Raw genomic sequence first — 13,325 nt, 5'->3', positions numbered from 1 at the left:
GCGATCGGGTTCCCCCGACCCGTCCCGCGGCTAACGCGGGCGGCGGCGGCAGAAGGTTCCGGGGACCGGCGGGCGGCTCCTTTCCCGGCCCGGCACGTTACGCCGGTGGAGGAAGCCGCGGGATGCCCCCCAAGGCCACCCGAGAGAACGCGTCATTCAGGGCTCTCCCTGGCCTCCGAAGGGCCTGTTCGTGGGACCCTAGGATCGGTGCCCGCCCTGGCGCTGCGGTTCACCTGAGCCCAACACTGCTGAAGGGCAGGACTGACTCTGGGCGCCAGCCCCCTCCATCCAGCGCCCTGTTGAACATGTCTTGCGTTCTCCACGGGTGGCTCACACTCGCGTGTCAACCCGCAGTCATCACCGTCCCCCAAAAGGTGCTCCTAACCTCCATCTAGGGCATGCGCCACCAGGCAACCGAGCTTCCAAATGGGAAATTGGGCGGCGACCTCGGCCCCTACATTTTCCTGGGCCCCTCGTCCAGTCTCCAAGTCCTAAGGATCCTGTCAAACCAGTTCCTTCTGGCCGAGCGCAGTGGCTCACGCCTGTAATCCCAGCACTTTGGGAGGCCGAGGCACGCGGATCACCTGAGGTCAAGAGTTCGAGACCAGCCTGGCCAACATGGTGAAACGCCGTCTTTACTAAAAATACAAAAATTAGCCGAGAGTGGTGGTGCGCGCCTCTAATCCCAGCTACTCAGGAGACTGAAGCAGGAAAATCGTTTGAACCCAGGAGGCAGAGCTTGCAGTAAGCTGAGATCGCACCACTGCACTCCAGCCTGGGCGACAGAGGAAGACTCCATCTCAAAACACCATCATTTCTTCTCTGGATTTCTCTTTTTTTTTTTTTTTTGAGAGACGGAGTTTCTCTCTCTTGTTGCCCAGGCTGGAGGGCAATGGCCCTCAGCTCACTGCAGACTCCCCGGGTTCAAGCAATTCTCCTGCCTCAGCCTCCAAGTAGCTGGGATTACAGGCGCCTACTATCACGTCTGGCTAATTTTTGTATTTTTAGTAGAGATGGGATTTCGCCATGTTGGGCAGGCTGGTCTCAAACTCTTGACCTCAGGTGATGCGCCCACCTCAGCCTCCCAAAGTGCTGGGATTACAGGCGTGAGCTACCACACCCTAGCTAGATGCTCCTTTCTTGAGGAATCCTTTCTTGACAGGTGCCTCAGTTCCATTCCAAGAACTAATTTTGTGGATTTCTTTTTTCTTGCATAGCACCTTTTAATCTTTGACCAGCTACAACTATGTTCGTACAGTCTTGAATCCTTAAAAAAGCTGTTGGGCTTGGCACAGTGACTCACAACCTATAATCTCAGCAGATGGGGTTGTCGAGGCTGAGGCTTGAGCCCAGGAGTTGGAGATCAGCCTGGGCAACATAGGGAGACCCCATTTCTACAAAAATTAGCAGGGCATGGTGGTGCGCATCTGTAGTCCCAGCTACTCGGGAGGCTGAAGTTGGAGGATTGCTTGAGCCCAGGAGGTGGAGGTACGGTTTTATGCTCCTTAAGATGGACATCATCAGAGAGACAATAACAAATGTTGACGAGGATATGGCTAGATGGGAACTCTCATATTAATACATTGCTTGGGCCAGGCGTCGTGGCTCAAGCCTGTTATATCAGCACTTTGGAAGGCCAAGGCAGGCAGATCACGAGGTCAAGAGTTTGAGACCAGCCTGGCCAACATGGTGAAACCCCGTCTCTACTAAAAATACAAAAATTAGCTGGGCATAGTGGCGCACGCCTGTAATCCCAGCTACTTGGGAACTTGGGAGACTGAGGCAGGAGAATCGCTTGAACCTGGGAGGCAGAGTTTGCAGTGAGCCAAGATTGTGCCCTTGCACTCCAGCCAGGGCAACAGGAGTGAAACTCTGTTTCACAAGAAAAAAAAAAAGCCCGGTTTGGTGGCTTACGCCTGTAATCCCAGCACTTTGGGAGGCTGAGGTGGCCTGATTGCCTGAGCTCAGCAGTTCGAGAACAGCCTGGGCAACATGGTGAAACCCTGTCTTTACTAAAATAAAAAATTTAAAAAAATTATCCAGGTGTGGCAGCATGTGCCTATAGTCCCAGCCACTCTGGAGGCTGAGGCAGGAGAATTGCTTAAACTCCGGGGGCGGAGGTTGCAGTGAACGGAGATCACGCCGCTGCACGCCAGCCTGGGCAACACTGTGAGACTCTGTCTCAAACAAAAGAAAAAGAAAGAAAACAGAAAACAAATAGGAAATAAGAAACAACAGGCCGGGCGCGGTGGCTCATGCCTGTAATCCCAGCACTTTGGGAGGCCGAGGCGGGCAGATCACGAGGTCAGGAGACCGAGACCATCCTGGCTAACATGGTGAAACCCGGTCTCTACTAAAAATACAAAAAAATTAGCCGGGCGTGGTGGCAGGCGCCTGTAGTCCCAGCTACTCGGGAGGCTGAGGCAGGAGAATGGTGTGAACCTGGGAGGCGGAGCTTGCAGGGAGCCGAGATGGCGCCACTACACTCCAGCCTGGGCAACAGAGCCAGACTCCGTCTCAAAAAAAAAAAAAAAAAAAAAAAAGAAACAAATAGCAAAATGGGCTTAGATTAAACCAGGAAAATAATCATAGTGAATGTAAGGGTCTAAACACTTTAAGTAAAAGGTAGAGTTTGTCACATTGCATAGAAAAGCAAGCCCCAGGCTCATGCCTGTAATCCCAGCACTTTGGGAGGCTCAGGTGGGCGGATCACTTGAGGCCAGGAGTTTGAGACAAGATGGACAACATAGTGAAACACTGTCTCTACTAAAAATAATAATAATAAAAAAAATTAGCCAGTCGTAGTGGCATTTGCCTGTAGTCCCAGCTACTTGGGAGGCTGAGGCCAGACTGGGTGACAGAGCAAGACTCTGTCTCAAAAAAAAAAAAAAAAGAAAGTAGGAAGGAAGGAAAGAGAGAGAGAGAGAAAGAGGGAGAGAAAGACAAGAAAGGAAAAAAAGAGAGAGAAAGAAAGAAGGGAAGGAAGGAAAGAGGGAAAGAGAGAAGGAAAGAAAAAGAAAGAAAGAAAGAAAAAGAAAGAAAGGAGGAGAAGAAGAAGAAGAGAGGGAGGGAGGGAGGAAGGAAGGAAGGAAAAGAAGGAAGGAGAGAGAGAGAGGAAAAGAGAGAAAGAAAAGAAAAAGGAAGGAAGAGAGAGAGAAAGAAAAAAGAGAGAGAAAGAAAGAAAGAAAAAAGAAAAGAGCGAGCTGGGCAGAGCAGCTCACACTTGTAATCCCAGCACTTTGGGAGGCTGAGGCGGGCAGATCACCTGAGGTCAGGAGTTCACGACCATCCTGACCAACATGGAGAAAACCCATCTCTACTAAAAATACAAAATTAGCCGGGCGTGGCGGCGCATGCCTGTAATCCCAGCTACTCAGGAGGCTGAGGTAGGAGAATTTCTTGAACCCGGGAAGCGGAGGTTGCAGTGCGCTAAGATGGCATCATTGCATTCCAGCCTGGGCAACAAGAACGAAATTCCATCTCAAAAAAAAAAAAAAAAAATGGCTGGGCACAGTGGCTCATGCCTTCATGCCTGTAATCCCAGCACTTTGGGAGGCCGAGGCTGGTGGATCACGAGGTCAAGAGATCAAGACCATCCCTGGCCAATGTGGTGATACCCCGTCTCTACTAAAAATACAAAAATTAGCTGGGTGTGGTGGTGCATGCCTGTAGTTCTAGCTACTTGGGAGGCTGAGGCAGGAGAATCACTTGAACCCAGAAGGCAGAGTTTGTGGTTAGCCAAGATGGCGCCAATGCACTTCAGCCTGGGCAACATGAGCGAAACTCCATCTCAAAAAAAAAAAAGAGAGAGAAAGAAAAGAAAAGAAAGAAAGAAAGACAAGCTCTCACTTTGGGAGGCTAAAGTGGGAGGGTCACTTGAATCCAGGAGTTTGAGATGAGCAAGGGAAATATAGTGAGATCCTGTCTCTACAAAAAATTTAAAAATTAGTGAGGTATGGTGGCACATGCCTGTAGTCCCAGCTACTCAGGAGGATCTCTTGAACCCAGAGGGTTGAGGCTTTAGTAGGTCATGATGGTGCACTGCACTCCAGCCTGGGTGACAGAAGGAGACCCTGCCTCTAAAATTTTTACTTTTAAAAAAGCAAGCCCCAACAAAATGCTGCCTATAATAAGCCCACTTTAAATGTAAAGACAGAAATAGGTTCAAAGTAAGAGGCTGAAAAAAGATATAGTTTCGATATAGCAAGCCAAATTCAGCAGCATATTAAAATAGCAATATACTATGACCAAGTGAGATGTGGGAATGGGATTTATTGTTGGAATTCAAGGATGGTTCAACGTATGAAAATCAAGCACTGTAGGCTGGGCTCAGTGGCTTACGCCTGTAATCCCAGCAATTTGGGAGCCTGAGGCGGGCAGATCATCTGAGGTCAGGAATTTGAGACTAGCCTGGTCAATAGGGTGAAACCCCGTTTCTACTAAAAATACAAAAATTAGCCAAGCATGGTGGCAGGTGGCTGTAGTCCCAGCTACTCAGGAGGCCCAGGCAGAAGAATCGCTTGAACCTGGGAGGTGGAGGTTGCAGTGCGCTGAGATCGAGCCACTGCACTCCAGCCTGGGTGACAGAGCAAGACTCCATCTCAAAAAAAAAAAAAAAAAATTCAGCCAGGCACCGTGGCTCATGCCTGTAATCCCAGCACTTTGGGAGGCCGAGGCAGGTGGATCACCAAGTCAGGAGTTCGAGACCAGCCTGACCAAGATGGCGAAAACGTCTCTACTAAAAATACAAAAATTAGCCGGGCATGGTGGCGGGTGTCTCTAATCCCAGCTACTTGGGAGGCTGAGGCAGGAGAATCGCTTGCACCTGGGAGGCAGAGGTTGCAGTGAGCCAAAATCAGGCCACCACACTCTAGTCTGGGCAACAGAGCAAGACTCTGTCTCAAAAAAAAAAAAAAAAAAAGAGAAAAGAAAACCTTAAATAATGCACAAAAATTTATTAAAGCCAATAAATGAATTTAGCAGAGTTGCAAGATACAAAAGCAACACACAAAAATCAGTTGTATTTCCATATACTTTTAAAAAACCATCTGAAAAAGAATTTAATAAAACCAATTCCATTTGCAAGAGCATCAAAAAGAATAAAATGGAATAAATTTAACCAAGGATGTAAAAGACTTGTACACTGAAAACCACAAAACATTGCTAAACAAAATTAAAGAATACCTAACTAGCCTGGGTGCGGTGGCTCACACCTGTAATCCCAGCACTTTGGGAGGCCGAGGGTGGCAGATCAACTGAGGTCAGGATTTCAAGACCAGCCTGGCCAACATGGTGAAACCCCATCTCTACTAAAAATACAAAAATTAGCCAGGCATAGTGGCAGATGCCTTTAATCCCAGCTATTCGGGAGGCTGAGGCAGGAGAATCACTTGAACCCAGGGGGCAGAGGTTGCAGTGAGCCAAGATTGTACCACTGCACCCCAGCCTGGGCAACAGAGCAAGACTCTGTCTCAAAAAAAAAAAAAAAAAATCCCTGCTGGGCGTGGTAGCTCACATCTGTAATCCCAGCATTTTGGGAGGCTGAGGTGGACAGATCATGAAGTCAGGAGTTCGAGACCAGCCTGGCCAACATGGTGAAACCCATTCTCTACTAAAAATACAAAAATTAGCTGGGCATGGTGGCACACCTGTAGTCCCAGCTACTCAGGAGGCTGAGGCAGGAGAATCGCTTGAACCCGGGATGCAGAGGTTGCAGTGAGCCAAGATCACGCCATTGCACTCCAGCCTGGGAGACAGGGCAAGAGTCTGTCTCAAAACAAACAAACAAACAAACAAACAAACAAACAAACCCAATGGTGGTTTTTGAAATACAGAAAAATTCATTCTCATATTCAGATGGAATCTCAAGGAACCCTTAATAGCTGAAACAAACTTGAAAAAGAACAAAGTTAGAGAACTCACATGGAAATCAAAACCACAGTGAGAGGCCACTTCTCACCTACTAGGATGAGTATCATTTAAAAAAAGAGAGCTGGTGTGATGGCTCACACCTGTAATCCCAGCACTTTGGGAGGCTGAGGTGGGTGGATCACCTGAGATTGGGAGTTCGAGACCAGCCTGACCAATGTGGAGAAACCCCGTCTCTACTAAAAATACAAAATTAGGCCGGGTGTGGTGGCTCACGCCTGTAATCCCAGCACTTTGGGAGGCTGAGGCAGGTGGATCATGAGGTCAGGAGATCGAGACCATCCTGGCTAGCACGGTGAAACCCCATCTCTACTAAATATACAAAAAATTAGCTGGGCGAGGTGGCGGGCGCCTGTAGTCCCAGCTACTTGGGAGGCTGAGGCAGGAGAATGGCGTGAACCCGGGAGGCAGAGCTTGCAGTGAGCCGAGATCACGCCACTGCACTCCAACCTGGTCGACAGAGCAACACTCCGTCTCAAAAAAAAAAAAAGCCAGGCATGGTGGCGCATGCCGTAATCCCCACTACTCGGGAGGTTGAGGCAGGAGAATCGTTTGAACCCAGGAGGTGGAGATTGCAGTGAGCAGAGAATGCACCATTGCACTCCAGTCTGGGCAACAAAAGCGAAACTTCGTCTCAACATAAAATTTAAAAAGGAGTCATGGTGGCTCATGGCTGTAATCCCAGCACTTTGGGAGGCCAAGGCAGGCAGATAACATGAGCTGAGGAGTTCAAGACCAGCCTAGGCAACATGGTAAAAACGCATCCCTACAAAAAATAAAAAATTAGCCAGGCATGGTGGCATGTGCCTGTGGTCTGAGCTACTTGGGAGGCTGAAGTGGGAGGATTGCTTGAGCCTAGGAGGCAGAGCTTGTAGTGAGATGAGATTGTGCCACTGCACTCCAGCCTGGGTGGCAGAGTAAGACCCTGTCTCAGAGAAAAAAAAAAAAAAAAAGCTTTATTAGCAATAACAAGAGATTGGAATCACAAGGGATTGGTTAATAAGAAGTTAAAAAAAAAACTCTAAAGAATATGGGAGTAGCAGATACAAGGAGCAGATAATGCCCCTTGGGGTAAGATATAGCTCTTAAAGAAATGGACTTCCCCAGAGATCCAGACCTTGTTAGAAAGACAAGGCAACTGGGCGCAGTGGCTCACGCCTGTAATCCCAGCACTTTGGGAGGCTGAGGAGGGCGGATCACGAGGTCAGGAGATCGAGACCATCCTGGCCAACATGGTGAAACCTCGTCTCTACTAAAAATACAAAAAAATGGGGCTGGACGCGGTGGCTCACGCCTGTAATCCCAGCACTTTGGGAGGCCAGTGAGGGCAGATCACGAGGTCAAGAGATTGAGACCATCTGGCTAACACAGTGAAACCCTGTCTGTACTAAAAATACAAAAAATTAGCCAGGTGTGGTGGAGGGCGCCTGTAGTCCCAGCTACTCAGGAGGCTGAGGCCGGAGAATGGCATGAACCTGGGAGGTGGAGCTTGCAGTGAGCCGAGATCACGCCACTGCACTCCAGCCTGGGTGACAGAGCAAGACTCCATCTCAGAAAAAAAAAAAAAAAATTAGCTCTCCCTCCTCTCCCCCTCCCCCTCCCCCTCTCCCCACAGTCTCCCTCTCCCTCTCTTTCCACGGTCTCCCTCTGATGCCCAGCCGAGGCTGGACTGTACTGCTGCCATCTCGGCTCACTGCAACCTCCCTGCCTGATTCTCCTGCCTCAGCCTGCCAAGTGCCTGCGATTGCAGGCGCGCGCCGCCACGCCTGACTGGTTTTCGTATTTTTTTGGTGGAGAAGGGGTTTTGCTGTGTTGGCCGGGCTGGTCTCCAGCTCCTAACCGCGAGTGATCCGCCAGCCTCGGCCTCCCTAGGTGCCGGGATTGCAGACGGAGTCTCGTTCACTCAGTGCTCAATGGTGCCCAGGCTGGAGTGCAGTGGCGTGATCTCGGCTCGCTACAACCTCCACCTCCCAGCCGCCTGCCTTGGCCTCCCAAAGTGCCGAGATTGCAGCCTCTGCCCGGCCGCCACCCTGTCTGGGAAGTGAGGAGAGTCTCTGCCTGGCCGCCCATCGTCTGGGATGTGAGGAGCCCCTCTGCCTGGCTGCCCAGTTTCGAAAGTGAGGAGCGCCTCTGCCCAGCCGCCATCCCATCTAGGAAGTGAGGAGCGTCTCTGCCCGGCTGCCCATCGTCTGAGATGTGGGGAGTGCCTCTGCCCTGCCGCCCCGTCTGGGATGTGAGGAGCGTCTCTGCCCGGCTGCCCCGTCTGAGAAGTGAGGAGACCCTCTGCCTGGCAACTGCCCCGTCTGAGAAGTGAGGAGCCCCTCCGCCCGGCAGCCGCCCCGTCTGAGAAGTGAGGAGCCCCTCCGCCCGGCAGCCACCCCATCTGGGAAGTGAGGAGCGTCTCCGCCCGGCAGCCACCCCGTCCGGGAGGGAGGTGGGGGGTCAGCCCCCGCCAGGCCAGCCGCCCCGTCCGGGAGGGAGGTGGCGGTCAGCCCCCCACCCGGCCAGCTGCCCCGTCCAGGAGGGAGGTGGGGGGGTCAGCCCCCCGCCCGGCCAGCCGCCCTGTCCAGGAGGTGAGGGGTGCCTCTGCCCGGCCGCCCCTACTGGGAAGTGAGGAGCCCCTCTGCCCGGCCAGCCGCCCCGTCCGGGAGGGAGGTGGGGGGGTCAGCCCCCCACCCGGCCAGCCGCCCCATCCCAGAGGTGAGGGGCACCTCTGCCCGGCCGCCCCTACTGGGAAGTGAGGAGCCCCTCTGCCCGGCCACCACCCCGTCTGGGAGGTGTACCCAACAGCTCATTGAGAACGGGCCATGATGGCGATGGCGGTTTTGTGGAATAGAAAGGCGGGAAAGGTGGGGAAAAGATTGAGAAATCGGATGGTTGCCGTGTCTGTGTAGAAAGAGGTAGACATGGGAGACTTTTCATTTTGTTCTGTACTAAGAAAAATTCTTCTGCCTTGGGATCCTGTTGATCTGTGACCTTACCCCCAACCCTGTACTCTCTGAAACATGTGCTGTGTCCACTCAGGGTTGAATGGATTAAGGGCGGTGCAAGATGTGCTTTGTTAAACAGATGCTTGAAGGCAGCATGCTCGTTAAGAGTCATCACCACTCCCTAATCTCAAGTACCCAGGGACACAAACACTGCGGAAGGCTGCAGGGTCCTCTGCCTGGGAAAACCAGAGACCTTTGTTCACTTGTTTATCTGCTGACCTTCCCTCCATTATTGTCCTGTGACCCTGCCAAATCCCCCTCTGCGAGAAACACCCAAGAATGATCAATTAAAAAAAAAAAAAGAAAAGAAAAAAATTAGCTGGGCCTGGTGGCATGTGCCTGTACTCCCAGCCACTTGGGAGGCTGAGGCAGGAAAATCGCCTGAACCCGGGAGGTAGAGGTTGCAGTGAACTGAAATTGTGCCACTGCACTCCAGCCCAGCAACAGAGCAAGACTCTGTCTCAAATAAAGAGAAAGGACAAGGCTGTGGCTCACTGAATGGTAGCAAAGTCATGGTGATGCTGCACTGATGAAACTTTCTGGAAATTCTATGTTTGAAACTTGCTGGAAATCAGCTGTGGTGTCATGTTGAAACCAACCCAATTGTCCCACAGAACTGATATTTATGATTTTTTTAAAATAAATGTAGAAGTTGACCTTCATGAGTCTTGAAACTTGAAAATGTTACACTTGTCTTATCTGAATTTATTTCTCAGGAAACCAACTATCAGGCCTCCCAGATAGTATCAAGGAACTGAAACTTCCCAGATCACAGCATCTGTACAATGAGACACCAGACCCTTCACTGGTCATGATTACCTGACCACCTGCCACCTGCTTCCTGCTGAACAACTCTTCTTTCTTATCCTCCCCTAATTCCTGTTTTCCTGTATGTAGCTACATTTCTTTTCTGCTGTATAAACTCCTAATTTTAGTTGGTCACGGAGGTGGATTTGAAGCTGATCTCCCACCTCCATGGCTGCAGTACCTGATTAAAGCTTTCTTTCCTGGCAGTACTGGTTGTCTCAGTGATTGGCTTTCTGTGCAGCCAGCAGCAAGACCTAGACAAAACCCCTGGTGTTTTGGTAATAATGTCACAGAACTTGCCAGAAATCAGCCATCTAAGGTTCTTGGGAAAGCTATTTACAGGAAAGTGTCCCACCAGAGGCTCCTTTCTGAAAATAATGCCAGAGAGGAGTGTTGGGAGACGTTCCTGGCTACTGGCAATGAAGTAGTAGGCAGGCGCTGGACAAGCCCCTTGTTCTGCAGAAGCCTGTCTACCAAGCACACTAAAATTGGAAAGGAAAGCCCATTCCATGCAGGAAAAATAGTTAAAGGTCCCAAATCCATTTTCTCAGAGCAGGAAATGATGAGAGAATTTGAAGCTGAGAGTCAAGAAATTGATTACTGGCACACTATGTAATCTTTTTACATTGTTTAACTTTTACGTTAGCAGCTTTGGAAACTATTTATTTCCAAAATTACTTTGTTATTGTTTGTTTGTTTTTGAGACAGCGTTTTGCTCTGTTACCCCAGCTGGAGTGCAGTGGTGTGAGCACAGCTCACTGCAGCCTCAAACACCTAGGTTCAAGCAATTCTCCTGCCTCAACCTCCCAAGTAGCTAGGATTACAGGTGCGTGCCACCATGCCCTGCTAATTATTTTTGTTAAATTTTTGTAGGCTGGGTGTGGAGCTCACTCCTGTAATCCCAGCTCTTTAGGAGGCTGAGGCAGGGGGATTGCTTGAGCTCAGGAGTTCGAGATCAGCCTGAGCAAGGTGGCAAAACCCTGTCTCTACAAAAAATACAAAAAATTAGTCAGGCATGGTGCCACAGGTATGTGCTCCCAGCTACTTGGGAGGTTGAGGCAGAGGATCTCTTGAGCCCAGAAGGTTGAGGCTGCAGTGAGCCAAGATCCCGCCACTGTACTCAGCCTGGGTGGCAGAGTGAGACCGTGTCTCAAAAAAAAAATTTTTTTTAAAGATGGGGTCTTGCTATATTGCACAGGCTAGTCTTGAACTCTTGACCTCAAGTGGTCCTCCTGCCTTGGCCTCCCAAAGTGCTGGGATTACAGATCATCTTGCTCAGCCTATTTCCAAAATTTTTCATTACCCCAAATAGAAACTGTAACCATTAAGCAGTAACTCCCCATTCTCCATCTCTGTAGTCCCTGGTGACATCTAATCCACTTTTATTTTTTTATAAATTTGCATATCCTAGCTACCTTATACAAGTACAATCATACAGTGTTTGTCCTTTTGTGACTGGCTGTGATACTTAGCATAATGTCTTCACGGATCATCATGTTGTAGCATGTAAAAAAACCATGATATGTATATACAACATTTTGTTTATCCATTCATCTGTTGATGGTTACATGAAGTGTGTCCACGTTTTGGCTATTGGGAATAGTGCTGCAATTGGCATACAACTATCTGTTCCTGCTTTCTCTCTCTCTCTCTTTTTTTTTTTTTCTCACTCTGTCACCCAGGCTGGAGTGCAGTGGATTGATCATCATGGCTCACTGCAGCCTCCAACCTCCCAGGCTCAAGTGATCCTCCCACCTTAGCCTCCTGAGTAGCTGGGACACCAGGTGTGTGCCACCATGCCTGGATAAATTTTAAGATTTTTTATAGAGACGGGGGTCTCATTATGTTGCCCAGGCTGGTCTGGAATTCCTGCCTCAAGCAATCCTCCTGCCTTGGCCTCCCAGAGTGCTGCGATTACAAGCAAGAGCCACTGCACCTGGCCCTGTCCATGCTTTCAATGCCTAGGAATGGAAGTGCTGAGTCATAGGGTAATTCTATGTTTAGCTTTTTGAGGAACTGTCATACTATTTTCCATAGCAGCTGTACCATTTTACATTCCCTCCAGCACATGTGTGGGTTCCTATCTCTCCACATCCTTGTCACAATTATAACTGTCTCTTTTTTTTTTCTTTTTTTTTTAAGACAGGGTCTCACTCTGTTGCCTAGCCTGGAGTGCAGTGGCATGATCTCGGCTCACTGCAATCTCTGCACTCCAGCCTGGGGACAGAACAAGACTTCATCCTGGGGAGAGGGGAAAAATGTGGTGGTGGGGATTTAAAAATGTACAATAGGCCAGGCGTGGAGCCTTACGCCTGTAATCTCTGCACTTTGGGAGGCCGAGGACAACAGATCACGAGGTCAGGAGATCGAGACCATCCTGGCTAACATCGTGAAACCCCGTCTGTACTAAAAATGCAAAAACTAGCCGGGTGTGGTAGCGGGCACCTGTAATCCCAGCTACTTAGGAGGCTGAGGCAGGAGAAGCACTTTAACCCGGGAGGCGGAGGTTGCAGTGAGCCGAGATCGCGCCACTGCACTCTAGCCTGGTGACAGAGTAAGACTCCGTATCAAAAAAAAAAAAAAAGTACAATAGGCTGGGCATGGTGATGCACGCCTGTAATCCCAACACTTTGGGAGCCCAAGGTGGGTAGATCACCTGATGTCAGGAGTTCGAGACCAGCCTGGCCAACATGGTGAAAACCCGTCTCTGCTAAAATACAAAAATTAGCCAGGTGTGGTGGTGGGCGCCTGTAATCTCAGCTACTTGGGAGGCTGAGGCAGGATAATTGCTGGAGGCAGAGGTTGCTGTGAGCCAAGATTGCGCCATTGCACTCCAGCCCAGCCAAGAACAGAGAGACTGTCTCAAAAAAAAAAAAAAAAAAGTACAATAAAGAACGGGCAATAGGGACAGGCATGGTGGCTCATGACTGTCATCTCAGCACTTTGGGAGGCAAAGGTGGGCAGATCGCCTGAGGTCAGGAGTTCAAGACCAGCCTGGCCAACATGGAGAAACCCGTCTCTACTAAAACTACAAAAATTAGCCAGGCATACTGGCGCGCGCCTATAATCCCAGCTACTTGGGAGGCTGAGGTAGGAGAATTGCTTGAACTCAGGAGGCGGAGGTTGTGGTGAGTGGAGATTGCACCACTGCACTCCAGCCTGGGCAACAGAGCCAGACTCCATCTCAAAAAAAAAAAAAATTAGAAGGCCAGGTGTTGCCAGGCATGGTATCTCACGCCTGTAATCCCAGGACTTTGGGAGGCCGAGGAGGGAGAATCACCTGAGGTCAGGAGTTTGAGGCCAGCCTGGCCAACATGATGAAAACCCGTCTCTACTAAAAATACAAAATTTTTTTTAAATCAAAAAATACAAAAATTAGCCAGGCAGGGTGGCATGAACCTTTAATCCTAGCTACTCGGGAGGCTGAGGCAGAAGAATCGCTTGAACCCGGGAGGCAGAGGTTGCCGTGAGCTGGAGATCACCCCATTGCACTCCAGCCTCGGCAACAAGAGTGAGATTCCGTCTCAAGAAAAAAAAAAAAAGAAGGCCAGGCATGGTAGCTCATGCCTGTAATCCCAGCACTTTGGGAGGCTGAGGTGG

Source organism: Pan paniscus, chromosome 11, assembly GCF_029289425.2.
Source record: "Pan paniscus chromosome 11, NHGRI_mPanPan1-v2.0_pri, whole genome shotgun sequence".
Lineage (NCBI taxonomy): Eukaryota > Metazoa > Chordata > Mammalia > Primates > Hominidae > Pan > Pan paniscus.
The sequence above is the reverse complement of the archived record's forward strand: the minus strand, read 5'-3'. Positions refer to the sequence as shown.